General features: G+C 35.8%; 1 long non-coding RNA gene across 1 annotated transcript; it reads left to right on the top strand.

Moving 5' to 3' along the window:
• Positions 1 to 1,062: 1,062 nt before the first annotated feature.
• On the top strand, positions 1,063 to 12,052 carry LOC119879426. Its single transcript, XR_005387509.1, has 3 exons — positions 1,063 to 1,425; positions 6,206 to 6,323; positions 10,988 to 12,052. It is a non-coding gene; the product is annotated as an uncharacterized LOC119879426 (long non-coding RNA).
• The last annotated feature ends 3,855 nt before the right edge of the window (positions 12,053 to 15,907 follow it).

Raw genomic sequence — 15,907 nt, 5'->3', positions numbered from 1 at the left:
TCAAATTCAACTGCAGTTTATAACAATCCCACCTCATGTTTCTATGTTTTTAAAACTTTTGTTTACTACTTAGAGCAAGTGGTTTTTAATTATGTTAAACTGTAACATCTCTATTATGGAGATGCTTCCACATGGTGTTTATTATAGTACATAATTGCAGGATTGCTTTTGACTTACTATCTCTATTCAGTGAACAAAAGATACTGCCTAAATTTCTCATTCTGAATTCTCTTTCTAGTTTTTCTCAAGTTAGTGTCATGCCTTAAAAAAAAAAAAAAAAAAAAATCAGGCCTGAAAAGTCCTTGCAAATGTTTTTCAGATGGCGTCTAAGTATAAATTCTAATTCTGTTTCCTTTTTACCTAAGAGAGTTCATTTTTACTTCCTAATTATCTATAACCTTGCAAACCCAGGATTTCTCCCCCAAACTAGTAACCTAGAATCAGTCAAATTAAATTAATCCCAACATAGAAGCATTCAGGCTGCACAACTAGTATATCTTAAAGACCTTGCCCAATTGGTCCTTTTTTTGGCTATGATGACTCATAGTCCAGCAGTATTTATTTGTATAGACATAGTTGAGGGCCCTTTGTTGACCATTTATTTTTCTGTGACTTGGTAATCCCTGTAGGTATTCTATTGTCTTAGTCCATATAACAAAGTATCATAGACTGGATGTGCTAAACAAGCATTGATTTCTCACAGCGCTGGAAGCTTAAAGATCCAAGATTGAGGAGGCAACGGAGTCAGGGTAGGGGGAAGCTTGCTTCTTGGTCATAAATAGTCTTCTTCTCCTCGTGGCTAATATGGCAGAAGGGGGAGGGGAGCTTTCTGGGGTCTCTTTCATAAGGGTACCAATATCAATCAGGAAGGCTCACTCTAATAACCTAATCATCTCCCACCTTCTAAGACCATCACAATGGGGCTTAGGATTTCAACATAGGGACATTCAAGATAAACCTTCCATCCATTGCACATATTTCCCTAATATGTTTCCCCCTCTCTCCATGTACATACATTTGATTATTGAATCTTATTTTTTTCTCACATTTGGAGTCCTTTATAGGTGTTTGGCTTCAATCAGTATACACTATACCACACAACATGTAAAAATTGCCAAGTGTTTAATACAGTTTTGTTGTCAATAAATGTTTTTGGCTGCCTGCCTGCCCACCTACTTGCCAGAAACGCTACAGGATCCGTCATTGATAACGATCATTTTTGGACTTAAAAAATCTGTTGCTGTTATTATGACCTAAATCCTTTCATTCTGCAGTGAATACCATGTTTTTGAAGTTTTATCTTTCAGCATGAACTATAGATAAGAAGAATGGGAGAGGCCAGCAAAATAAAGAGGCTTAATTTCAATGGATTCCACTCTCTTTCTCGCAGTATATCCATGTCAGCCATGGTGCCAGAAACTAAAGGTAACATAACAATATTAAAAGCCATCCTTAAAAAAAAAAAATAAAATAAAATAAAAGCCATCCTTAACTGAGTGTATACAGGTTACACGTACTGAGAAAAATGCTTTCTAGGCCTTATTCATTTATTACTCAAAACTCCCAGGATATCAGTTTACTTTTACTCTCTTTTTATAGCTGAGGAGTTAGAGTTATAATAAAATTGAACATGCAGTAGTAGTAGGCCAGTACCAGGCCTGCATTCTAACAGATGCTTTGTAGTTCATGAGCCTAGTTGACATTCTTATTAACACAAGTGTTATGTAGGGACAGTTAGCAGATGGTCAGGAGTATTATTTTGACCAAAGGAACAAAAGGAGTTCAGATGAGTGGAATCTCAGTAGGAATTTATTTATGTTATATTTATTTACACATGTAATATATATGTACATATGCATGTATTTAACAATCATGAGAAACACTTGGCCTTCTAAGCCTTTTACAAACATAACTTTTGCTTCTCCTACTAGTTTTCTGAAGAAGGTTAAATTATTATCATCATTTGGGAGGGGAGGAAAATGAGACCCAGAGAAGAGAATACCTTGCCTAAGTCACATTGCTAGCCAGTGGCAGAACTGGAATTCCAAACCCAGTGATCCGGCTCCCCTAGTCTTGCCCTTAATTGATATTATGTGCTGTTAGGTGCAGAAGGAGTCCCATACATTCTCACATCCTCATCTCCTTTTTACTAGGCTTAAATGTCATGGTGTATTCACTAAAACCAGTCCCTTCCATATCAGTTTTTCCTTCTCTACCTGATGCTTTCCATCAACTTACAAATATGTTATTATATCTCCTTTCAAAAAAGAAAAAAAAAACTCACATTACTCCCATTCTTTTCTCCCTTTTTTAAAATTTAAAATCAGTTCATTAACATATAGTGTATTATTAGTTTCAGAGGTAGAGGTTAGTGATTCATCAGTTAGATACAACACCCAGTGCTCATTACATCAGGTGCCCTTTTTAATGCCCATCACCCAGTTACCCCTTCCTTCTGCACACCTCCCCTCCAGCAGTATGCAGTTTGCATCCTATAGTTAAGAGTCTCTTATGGTTTCTCTCTCTCTCTCTCTCTCTCTCTCTCTGATTTTGTCTTATTTTATTTTTCCCTCCCTTCCCCTATGTTCATCTATTTTGCTTCTTAGATCCCACATATGAATGGAATCATGTGATATTTGTCTTTCTCTGATTGACTTATTTCACTCATTTGTCTTTCTCTGATTGACTTATTTCACTCAGCATAATACCCTCCAGTTCCATCTATGTCATTGCAAATGGTGAGATTTCATTATTTTTGATGGCTGAGTAATATTCCATTATATATACATATGTATATACACCCCATCTTTTTTATCCATTCATCAGTCAATGGACGTCTAGGCTATTTCCATAGTTCGGCTGTTGTGGACATTGCTGCTATAAAAATTGGGGTGCTTGTGCCCCTTCAAATCACCATGTTTGTATCCTTTGGGTAAATACGTAGTAGTACAATTGTTAGGTTGTAGGGTAGCTCTATTTTTAAGTTTTTGAGGAACTTCCATACAGTTTTCCAGAGTCTGTACCATCTTGCATTCCCACCAACCGTGTATGAGGGTTCCCCTTTCTCTGAATCCTCGCCAGTATCCGCTGTTTCCTGAGTTGTTAATTTGAGTCATTCTGACTGGTGTGAGCTAGTATCTCCTTGTGGTCTTGATTTGTATTTCTCTGATGCTGAGTTATGTTGAGCATTTTTTCATGTGTCTGTTGGCGCATTTGCATGTCTTCTTTAGAGAAACCTCCATTCATGTCTTCTCCCCATTTCTTAACTGGATGATTTGTTTTTTGGGTGTTGAGTTTGATACGTTCTATATAGTTTTGGATGCTAACCCTTTATTTGATAAGACATTTGCAAATATATTCTCCCCTCCCATAGGTTGTTTCTGAGATGTGTTGACTATTTCCTTTGCTGTGCAAAAGCCTTTTATCTTGATGAAGTCCCAGTAGTTCATTTTTTGCTTTTGTTTCCCTTCCCTTTGGAGACATGTCTAGCAAGAAGTTGCTACAGCTGAGGTCAAAGAGGTTGCTTCCTATGTGCTCCTCTATTTGATTTTGATGGGACCCTGTCTCACATTTAGGTCTTTCATCCATTTTGAGTTTATTTTTGTGTATGGTGTAAGAAAACGGTTCAGTTTCAGTGTTCTGCCTGTGGCTGTCCAATTTTCCCAACACCATTTTTTTTGGCACATGCTGCCCTGTTTTCCTATAGTAAAATTCCTATAAAACATTTATCTATAACTAATCAGTGCCAACTTGTCGTCTTCCATTTCTTCTTCAACCCATTTCAGGTCTTTAACCCCAGTACTCCATCAGAACCGCAACTACCAGTATCACCATTGACTTTTGTATTAACCTAGAGATGAATTCTTGGTCACCTTATTTTTTGACTTATCCTCAGTTTTTAATACTTAAAATACTATATTTTTTCACTTTTTCTTCAGAACACTACTTTTACTTGTGTTTACACTTAGGTTTCTGGTAGCTATATCTTAATCCATTGTTCTGATCCCTCCATGCCTCCTCCTCCTGGGGCAGTAGGATATCCCAGGGCTCAATCTTTGAACTTCTCCTTATATTTATCTTCTTTTACTTATATTTACTCCCTTTGTTATCTCATCTAGTCTCATAGTGTACTAATATCTACATACAGATTATTCCCAACTTTTATTTTCCCACTCCTACACCTCTTCCCTGAATTGCAAACATAAGCATCCAACTGTTTACTTTATATCTGCCCTTGGATGTCTAAAAAGCATCTCAAATTAATCAAGTTCAAAACTGAGTTCAAAATTGAGTTCCTGGTCTTTTCCCCTCTGAACACTGTTCCCACTTCTACTGCCTCACAAACAACATTGCCCCTCAACTTCAACTCCCCAAATTCCCAATGTCAAGATGTTCTACCTATAGTTGTCCATTTCAGTATATGGAAACTCCATCATTCTTTATCTGATTATATCACGTATCCCAAAGAAGATCTTATTTGCCTCAAAACATAGCCATAAATTCACTGCTTTTTATGGCCTTCCCACTTCCACTCTGATCCATCTGGATTTTGCAACTTTCCAGTAGTAAAAGTTTTTTACTACTTTTTAGTACTTTTTTTTTTTTTACTTTTTACTTTTTACTTTTTACTACTTTTTACTACTTTTTACTACTCTAGTCTGTTTCTACACAGAAATTAGAGTTATCCTTTTAAAACATAGTTAGATCCTCTGTTGAAACATAGATCATCTTTTGAAATTCTTCGGATTTTCCACCCGTTAAGAATAAAAGTCTATGAGGATGCCTGGCTCAGTGGTTGAGCATCTGCCTTGGGCTCAGAGTGTGATCCTCGGTCTGGGAATCAAGTCCTGCATCAGGCTCCTTGCAGGGAGACTGCTTCTCCCTCTGCCTATGTCTCTGCATCTCTCTGTATCTCTCATGAATAAATAAATATAATCCTAAAAAAAAAGAATAAAAGCCTAGGGGTGCCCAGATGGTGTAGTTGGTTAAGTGTCTGACTCTTGGTTTTCACACAAGTTATGACCTGGGTTCATGAGATAGAGCCCCTCTTGGGCTCTGTGCTCAGCATGGGGTCTGCTTAAGACTTTCTCTCCCTCTCCCTCTACGCCTCCTCAACCCCTCTCTCAAATAAATAAATAAATAAATAAATAAATAAATAAATCAATCAATCAATCTTTAAATAAATAAATAAATAAATCTTTAAAAAATAAAAGTCTACATTCCTATGAGGTTTATAGGCCCTACTTGATTTCTTTAACAACTTCTATCACTCTCTACCTGGTTCCCTCTCCTCTTCCCACACTGACTCCCTTTGCTCTTCCTCAAATATTTCAGATATTCTCTCACAGCAGAGCCTGTGTACCTGCTGTTTCTTCAAACAAAACAACTATGCTTGCCCATGTCACTTACTCTCTCACCTCCTCCACCTTAACTTCTTAACCCAGTCAAACATTCCAATCCTCCCTTACCTCTGGGCCCTAATGTTCCTTTTTCCTGCTTTCATTTTCTCCTTAAGGACTATCCCTAGTGAACATACTATACCTTTATCTTCTTTTTAAATCATCATATAAAATATTAAAAAGACATCAAGGATAAAGATATAATAAAATTTATACTTATTATGCTTTAATCAAGGATATTTGTAAAAGACACTGGCCATCCTATGGATGCCTGGTATTGAGGAATAAAGTAGCTGCCAGTATAGTTTGAGGCCTTCCCCATGTTCATGTTCTCTCTCTAGCTCTCTCTCTCTCTCAAATAAGTAAATGAAATCTTTAAAAAAAAAGAAATAGACTTAGTAAATTTCTCTTGACTATGACTCCATGGTGTCCACATAAAACTAAACTGGATGCTTGTCAGTAAAATAATCATCAGTTTAACAGCTTATATTTCAGAAAAGATGCTTTTGAAATTTCATTTAAAGAGAGTCAGTGATTATTTGATTTGCTTTCTATCCAGGTACTAGCATTTACTTTTCTTAGCTTCCAAAAAGATTTTTTGATATCTCCCACCACATACTTTCTTAACTTCATATACATTCATAAGAAACTGTCCCTATGTATATAATTTTGCTATTTATCATCCTTTTCTAACTATGTTTTTTGGATGAAGTAGAATTTTACACTTCACCACTGCCTAGGGCATTTGATAGGAGGCTTGAAGTAGTCAAACTTCTCTTTTTCCTCTAACATTCTGTTTTCCCAAGTATCTTTCAGGTTGCTTTGCTTCTCTGCTGGACTTGAAGCAAATAATTGACACCATCTCCATTGGGACTCCAACTGATCCATCATCAAATCTTCCCTTTTCTTCCTGAGAGAACTCAGGTAGTTCACTTTTATGTTGTTTTATTGTGTGTGTGTTTTTTTTTTGTTTTTTTTTTTTTTTAATGTAGGCTCCACACCCAGGATGGAGCCCAAAGCAGGGCTTGAACTCAGGATCCTGAGATCAAGACCGGAGCTGAGATCAAGGGTCGGATCCTAACCAAATGAGCCATCCACCTGTCCCCAGGTAGTTCATATTGTATTGCGAATTTCTTGGAATTTATTGTTGCTGGTATCTTTCCATTTGATTATCACTTTGCCATATGGTTAGTTAATGCTGTTAAAGAAGGGGGTTAGCTAGTGCTGTTAAACTGTTAACTATTACCAGAGAAAAGAAGCAAGGGCATCACTATTGCACTTCTGATTTTGCTCCCTTCTGATTTTGCTCCCACTGTTTTCTTGCTGCCCACAGGCACTGTTCCTATGAATCAGTGTTCATTCCTTAGAATCAAGACAACAGGAGATTTTTTTACACTGCAAGTTTGGTAAAAAGACCATTGGTTTAAAATAAGGTTTTATTATATTCTCAGGTTACTTTTTTAAAAAAACAATGCATACATATATTTCTCCACATTTTTATGAGTTCTTCCCCAAATCTGGGGGAATGGTGTTTATGATATGTTAAATTAATACTGTGACTCTGATTCTTCGTGTAGATTGCACAAAGGTGTGTATGTGTGTATTTTTATTCATCTTACATTATATCTTTCCTCACAGTCAAATAACTGAGGTAATTTTCAGGTAGAATAATTTTTACAAGAATATTTGACAAGAATTCCGGCGTTCAAATCGTTTTCAGTACAAAATCGTTGCTCTGTTGATCCCTTAGATGTAAAACCAATTTCCTTTTAAAGTCTACATATCACTCTAGAAATATAAATATAAAATAATGTCATAGGCAAGATGATGAGGCAAATGAAATATTTCTCTAACTGAATGCAAATGTATTTGTGAGGAGAGTAACGTTTGCAACCTGGAACTCATAGCAGAGGTCAGAACTTCCAGTGGGAAATTTCTTAATGGCTGGTTAGCTATTCAGAGAATAATCTTTTTCAAAGCCTGACAATATTCATATCTATAGAGTCTTTCTCCCTCAGAAAAATTTACTAAGAATTAAGAAATAAAAATGTGTTTCTTTCCTGTGAAAATAAAATCACTTAAATTATCATTTAACTCAGGGTTCTCAAAAGCAGCACTATTGCCATTTGAATTAAACAATTCCCTCTGGTGAAGGAGGCTTGCCTATACACTGCAAGATGTTTACCTGCATCCTTGGTCTCTATCCACTAGATGCTAGTAGCATAACCCCTTAATAGTGACAATCAAAAAAATCTCCTGACATTGCTGAATGTCCCTTGGAGGACAAAAATGCCCCCAATAGGAATGATGGATTTATTTTTTAATATTTTATTTATTTATTTATTTATTTATTTATTTATTTAGGGGGGTGAGAGAGAGAGAGAGAGAAAGAGAGAGCGAGAGAGAGAGCAGGGGGAGTGGCAGAGGGAGAAGGAGAAGCAGACTCTCCACTGAGCAGGAAGTCCGAGCCCAACAGAGGGCTAGATCCCAGGACCCTGAGATCATGACCTGAGCCTAAGGAAGATGCTTAGCCAACTGAGCCACCCGATATATGTAAAATACATATATTTAAATATGTCATTATTGGGGTGCCTGGGTGGCTCAGTTGGTTACAGCATCTACCTTGGGCTCAGGTCATGAGCCCATATATAATAATATATATTTATATGTAATAAGTATTGTGAATTACCAATTCATGGTTTTTTGTAAATTTTGCTATTGTGGTGTTTGTATAGTCTTATTAATTTGCACTAGCCTTTTATTCAGGAAGGTCATTAGCTTTTGCTTCCTATATATAGTACATATATTAGTCCTATATGTAGTGCATATATTACTGCTCTATTTTTAAAATCTTTCACATCATTCTTGACATTTTTGATAAAGAGCTTTTTAAAAAATTATATGTACTCCAAACCATTCATTAGGTGGTCTTGTTCCTCCATTTGTTTATATGTCTACTAAGCCCTTCCCATAATTAGAAAAATAAACATCTATATATTTTTGAATCCATTTGTTTTTAACTTGTACAGCAATTTTTATATTCTATCCTATAAATCCTAAAGGGCTTTTGATGCCAGGTTAATGAATCTTGAAAAACAAGAGAAAAAAATGTAACTGAATTGTTAGATTGTCAGTAAACTAATTAAAGTTTACCAAGTGCCTGTAGCGTGCCTGACATAGTGCTGGGTGGTTTACAGGCTGGGTCATAAATGACCATATTTAATATGCCATCATCATTAACAGTATTATTATGCTTGGATTATACATGAGGAACTTAAAGCCTACAATATATGGTAGTTTGATCAAAGACACAAAGTTGGTAAGTAGTGGGATAGGAATTTAGACTAGTTTTGTTTGACTTAAAGCTTATGCTATTTCCATTAGAGCAAGAGTCTACAAGAATAGATAGTCTCTTGGAGTTTTGAGTGGTAAATGACATGATCAGAACTGTACTGTAAGAAAACCCTAGCATGGGCACCTAGGGTGCCTGGGTGGCTCAGTCCATTATGCATCTGACTCTTGATTTCAGCTCAAGTCATGATCTTAGGGTCATGGGATCAAGCCCTGGATTAGGCTCTATGCCCAGTGGGTTTTTTTTTTTTTTTTTTTTTTTAGGTTCTCTCTCTCTGTTCCTCCCCTCACTCATGCTCTCTCTTTCTAAAATAAAATAAATCTTCAAAAAAAGACAATTTAGCAATAGCTGACAAGGAAGTTTTTTAGGTTTTGTTTTGTTTTGTTTTTGTTTTTTAAAGAAGAATCTGGGATGCCTGGGGGCTCAGTGGTTGAGCCTCTGCCTTCGGCTCAGGATGTGATCCTGGTATCTGGGATTGAGTCCCACATTGGGCTCCTGGGAAGCCTGTTTTTCCCTCTGCCTGTGTTTCTGTCTCTCTCTCCCTCTGTGTCTCTCATGAATAAATAAATAAAATCAAAAGAAAGAAAAAAGAAAGAAAGAAAGAAAGAAAGAAAGAAAGAAAGAAAGAAAGAAAGAAAAGAAAGGAAGAAAGAAAGAAAGAAAGAAAGAAAGAAAGAAAGAAAGAAAGAAAGGAAGAAAGAAAAAAAAGAAAGAAAGAAAGAAAGAAAGAAAGAAAGAAAGAAAGAAAGAAAGAAAGAACGAACGAACTTGGAGGCTATTAAAGTAGACCAAGTCAAGAATAATGAAATCCTTGTGAATGGAAGTAGTTGTTGGAAGTTGAAGAGGAAGAACTGGAGAAGAGATATTATAGAGAGAGAATTGGCAGAATAGTCTAACTGAATATTGGGGAAAGAAAAATAGATGTGTCAAAGATGATTAAGAATTTTTCAACAATTTGACTTGAAAGAAGATATGAGTAGTTTTTAAAATATGAAGTATTTCTAAGGAATATTACAAAGTCAGTTTTGGATATCCTCAGGTGCTAAATGAAGGAGGTGAGCTCTAGGTGATGGTTTAAAGTGTAATATTGAACATTGGACAGGGGAAACAAGATTGGATTTGAGTTATGAATGTGGGAATCATCTGCACGGATATAATAGAACCATGAGATTGCCACAGGTAGGAGTCGAAATGAGAGGAATCATGAACAGATTCTTAGGAAATATTTAAGTGGTTAATATTTAAGTGTTTATATAAAGTGGTAGGAATAAAAAAAAAGAATATAGATACAAAAATAAAGGAATGACTAGAAAAGTAGGAAGGGACACAAAAGGTTTTTATGTAAAGAAAATCATTGGTTGCAAACACAATAAATATTTTTAAATAATATGATAAAGTGAATGTGTACCCGTATCCCCTCACGTTAACCAGAGTAGCATATGGCTGCCCAAATTCCAGCTCCCAGAACCTGCATGACATTGCCTGAGAACTTAAACCTGCTTGCTCACATGACAGGCCAATCTTATCAGAGAATTTCCTGCCAACCCCAGTAGCCCTCAACCAATGACTGTGACCTTAGTGTGCAAGTACTCTGCTCCCTTGCACCTTGAGCAAGATAACTGAGGTACATCTTCTAAACTGGCTGTGGCACTTTCCTGGCATCATTAACTTGAACTTATTCTCAGGAGACCCTTGCATGATAAGAACATTTTATTTCCTGTCTTCTCTTTCATCACTTTCCTAGTAGCATTTCCTGCAATCTTCTACAAAATGAACCTTTTTTGTGTCCTTAAATCCAAATTTGTCTCAGGATCTTCTTCTGGAAGAATTCAAATGTAAGCAACATGACAAATGATATGGGATGTTGGTCTTAGGGACAGAGATGTCATTCTGACTTCAGGGACAGCCCTCACACGTGAGTGGTAGATAAGTTGGGTATAAGAAAACTAAGAAAGAGGGATTGCTGGGAGATGTCAGGTAATTTGAGATGATGTAGAGGGAAGTTGAGAGAAGGATTTGATCTCCGTCTGAGCCTAGAGTGAGATTGATCCTTGCTCATCTGCCTAGAGTGGTAAAGGGGTGGATGTTGAAGATCTGGGAAGAGTAATGAATTCTAGAATAAAATTCAGTTCTTATTGTTGCTAAGATAACATAATAAGCCTTCGATCAAGGTTAAAAATATTTTAAGATAGTGCCAAGTAACAAAAAGAGCATTTTTTTTTTTTTTTCCAATCAGGCAGACAGACTTGCATAGGAATTCTGGCCTCATCTCACCCTGTGACCATGTGCATGATAGTTAACCTCTCAGGCTGCATTTATACATCTGTGAAATGGGGATGATAAGATTCATCAATCAAGGATCTGTAGAAGAAATGCAACAAGATGCAGAGCTGCCTAGCTATTTACAACATAGTAAATAGTAAATGTGAGCTGTTACCCCATCTGAGGGACACAAAGAATCCAGTTAAAATTTGACTGCATGAGCTCAGAGTGCATATTCAGCTTGGTGTTATACATCTTAAAAAAAAAATCAGAATGTTTGTCTCTATTACAGAAATCCTGAGATTAAAAAAAATACCAATTTGTTCCAAGTTTTTCCTTTCCCAGGGGTTTTAACAGACTCACAGGTCCTATTTTGATAACCTACTACATTTGTCTAGGCATTCACTTTAAAAAGTAACAAATATAATAGTTACTTTAGCCTCAGCTTTGTAGATGTTTTACATGGGTATTATTTTTCAGACAATGAATGATATCTGATTATTCTGGGAAAATCAGATTTGACTTGAGGTTTCCTCCTTGGCTTTTATTTACAAATCAAAACAATGTACTGAAAAGCACGTTGAAAAGAATTTTTCAAGCACATTGTTGTGTTTCCAGAGGAAGAAGCTACAACCTCAAGTGAACTTCCTTGTTCTTAATACATATTTTAGTTTTTTAAAAGTTTTTCTCTCCTACAAGTAGATTTGCCTTTATACTTTAACATTCTTATTGTTAAAATTCATTAGACATGGATTACAGCAGAAAACACTATTCAACTATTGTAACTATGAATCCTGTGAGTTTTCTGTCTACTGTATCTCCTACTGTATCTCCTAAACAGCATGGAAGGGAAATAGTCACATGATTATTAGCACTCTAGAGTTTATGGGGGTCAGTCACTCTTAGAAGACAGTAAAAGGGAGGAAGCAAAATATATGACTGTCAACTATGATGTTTCTGGCTGATGAATATAAATATTCTGGTTTTCTTGCAGACTGTAAGTTTCCTATCTTAAATTTCAATGCAGAAAAACATTGAAAGGTTATTATAAAACACTTTTCTACATTGAATTGCACATGAAATTATATAAAAAATATGCAAAGAAATCCCCTTTTGGCAATCATAATAAATATGAATTTATAGCCTTGTGTTCATTTAAGTTATTCAACAATGACTTTTTAAAACTTACTATTTCATGTGTTCTATATTGAACACAAAAGTCACAGAAATAAACAACTCACAGTGCTTTTCTCCTAGGGATTTAACCATCTAGGGAAACAATTTCCAGTCCACTTCACTTTCATGAATATAAGTTACAAAAATAGATTTTTCCTTATCCAAGAATTTAGTCAGCATTTTTTTAAAATTTTTTTATGATAGCCACCCACAGAGAGAGAGAGAGAGAGGCAGAGACATAGGCAGAGGGAGAAGCAGGCTCCATGCAGGGAGCCCGATGTGGGATTCGACCCCGGGTCCCCAGAATCGCGCCCTGGGCCAAAGGCAGGCACCAAACCACTGCTCCACCCAGGGATCCCTTAGTCAGCATTAAAAATATTTTTTCTCTTTCTCTGATTATGTGACTTCCAGAATTTTGACACCACTCTACATTCTGGACTTAACCATCATCATGTGTCACTCGGACTACTAAATTAACCTCCTAATTGATACCTCTACTGGAATAATTCTAGACATCTTACTGTTCTTTCCAAAACTCTCCCCTCAATTTTTTCACTCAATTTGACAGTGCGCTCTGGTCCCAAACCTAGGAATCATTATCCCTTTCTTAACATCCCTAATCTAACACATCAGTAAGTATGCCAGTTCTGACTACTGGTCTTTCTGCCACTTACCTATAATTACTCTAATTTTTCACTTTGGCTTCTACAATACCATCACAACTGGTCTCTATTTCTACTCTCAGCCTATATCTACTAAGTCACTGGAGTAACTTTAAGTCATGTAAATTGGTCATATCCCACCAAACATGACCTATCATTTGCCTTATCGTCCTCCACCTCCAGCCTGCTTTACACTCTTCAACGGCTTCTATCACAGTTAGAATAAACTTTAAACTGCTTACAACATCCCACAATCTATGACCTAACTCATTTCTTAATTTGTCACTCTTCGATTTGTTTACTCTGCCACCCTGCTCTTACTCTTAGGAATAACACTGATCTTCTTCTTCTCTGTTTTTTTTTTTTAAGATTTTATTTATTTATTCATTTTATTTATTTACACACACACAGAGAGAGGCAGAGACACAGGCAGAAGGAGAGGCACGCTCCATGCAGGGAGCCCGAGGTGGGACTCGATCCTGGGACTCCAGGATCACGCCCTGAGCTGAAGGTGGCGCTAAACCGCTGAGCCACCCAAGGATCCCCATCTTCTTTTTAAAAAGGTATCTAGCTACATTTTTTTCTCTAAGCACCGCCTTAGCTGTACTCCATATATTTGTGTATGTTTTATTTTCATTTTAAGTCATCTCAAAATATCTTCTAATTTCCCTTGTGATTTCTTCTTGTACCTATTTGTTATTTAAGAGTGGGTTAGTCTAATTTCCACATATTTGTGACTTTATAAATTTTCCTCTGTTACTGATTTCTAACATCATTCTATTATGGCCATATATATACTTTGTTTAATTTCTACAGTTTTAAATTGAGATTTGTTTTGCATAATCTGGAGAATGTTCCTTATGCAATTTTAAAGAGGTTGTATATTTTATTGGATGGAATGTTCTATAAATATCTATTCAGTATAGTGGTTTGTGATGTTGTTCAAGTTCTATTTTTCCTTGTGAATCTTTTTTTGGTTATTCTTTTCACTACAGAAAGTGGGATATTGAAAATTCAAGTTATTATTTTTAAATTTTCTATATATCTTTTTAATTCCATAAATTTTAGTTTCATATATTTTGGGGATCTTTGGTTAGCAATTTTTAGTAATAATTTTTGTCTTAAAATCTAGATTCCCAGAAATATATTTTGCACTTTTCAGAATCTGTTACGGGTATCTCATCTATCAGCTTTTCCTTTTAAGTTTGCTGGTCAACTTGATTGCTCCAACTTTTATTGCTGCCACAGGAAGCTACAGTGTTAAAGAATTATCACTAATTGTTTTTTCTAAATGCCCAAAGGAAAAGTTGTTCATCCTGGGTGAGGCCTGAATTAAGTCAAATGGAGATATGGCCTATGAATGCAATTTTCCAGGGAACTGCAAACAGGTCAATAGTGACAATTTTCTAGAACTGAAGCTTTGGAGGAACTCCAATCCTATTCTTTGCTCTAAAATGGATGAGAGGTTGCTTGTGTTCACCATGATTGTGCAGCTGTGGTTTCTAAGGCTACTAGAGATCTAGGGAAAGGGGAATGGAAATAGGACAAGTTACAAACACCAAATGATTTGTTGTACTTACCTAGATTTAGCTATTTATCTTGAATAAATGTCCTTAGATTGCTGCAAGCTTTTGGTTAGCTTCCAGAGCTCTAAGACAGTTGACTTTGACAGCTTTTGCCAGTGCTTTCATTATATGAATAGACTAATTGTCCCATCTTAGCACAAAGAAATTCCAGCAAGTTCAGTTTTATCTCCCTAAGGAACTGTATAGTAATCTGTAAAAATTTTGATATAGCCCATCTTAGAGACCTTAAGCCATCATCATTAATATATTTGCGAAACATTATCAGGCCTGTGGAAAAGTCTGAAAGAGAGGAATATATCTTGATAATCAGAGGAAATTGACCCCAGTGAAAGAGAGAACATACATTAAAGAAATTTTTTAAATGAAAAGTGTAATAAAAAAAGAAGGCAACATGCTCCAAGAAAGAGCAGATGATAAATGACACCTGGATGCTACTGAAAGGTACAGTGGGAGTTCATAATTGTCCAAGTACATTGTTATAAGAGATTTGTTACCTGTTCAACTTTCTTTGTACATACATGCATTATCCTTATTTGTAGCTGTTTAGATGAATTTTTATGATAACAAAATCCAGGAGGATCAAGGATAAAGAACGGAATAGGCATTGTTCATGTACAAACCTCATCTCTTGGGTAAACACTGCAAATGCTGATCCTTGAGCACAGACTTTAGAAACATACTAAATTCAAATCCTGCCTCCCCTACTTAATAGTTCTATGACATTAAACAAATTACTTACTATTTGGCAACCTCATTTTTCCCCTTTGTAAAACGTAGAGTTTATAAGAAATAAACTAAATAATCTATGTAAAGCTCTTAACTTAGTTCCTAGTTCATAATGAGTACCTCATGAATGGCAGTTGTAATTGGTGTATTGTCCATATTAAATGTCTGTGCATATAAATGAGAAGGTCTTCTAATTCAGCAGTTTTCATAATAACATAATTTTAAATAAGGTCTGGTCCACATGTGAATGTGAACCATATACAACTTGATTAATAGCTATTATATATAATACAATTACTATGTGAGCATTATGAAACTATAGTTCTATCATTCCTACTTCCCTCAACAGTCCAGACTTGTATAAAATGAGAGGCTGATAATTTTATTTATTATCTTGCTGCTTTATTGATCTTGTCTTATGCCCCCATGATAAGTCTGGATTGTTTTCAAATAAAACGGTTTTTCCTTCTTTTTATACTATGCTTGCTTTTGTTTGTCATCAGAGCAAGTACACTACTGTGGAAAAGTCTTGTTATCATTCAGTTTGACTTCTGCATCATTCTTTCATTCAAACTCAAATACGCAATTTACATCTGCAGCATTGTGATTGCTATAGTCATTTCTTTCCTAACAACAAAAATGATAATATCACTGCCTTTCACTGAAGATTCTCTATGGGCAAAGTATAGTCTCAGGGATAATAACAGCAATATCTACTATTTATTGAGAAAGATCCTATGCATA

Source organism: Canis lupus, unplaced genomic scaffold (genome assembly GCF_011100685.1).
Source record: "Canis lupus familiaris isolate Mischka breed German Shepherd unplaced genomic scaffold, alternate assembly UU_Cfam_GSD_1.0 chrUn_S795H958, whole genome shotgun sequence".
NCBI lineage: Eukaryota > Metazoa > Chordata > Mammalia > Carnivora > Canidae > Canis > Canis lupus.
Note: the sequence above shows the minus strand (reverse complement) of the source record. Positions and strands in the feature narration are given on the sequence as shown.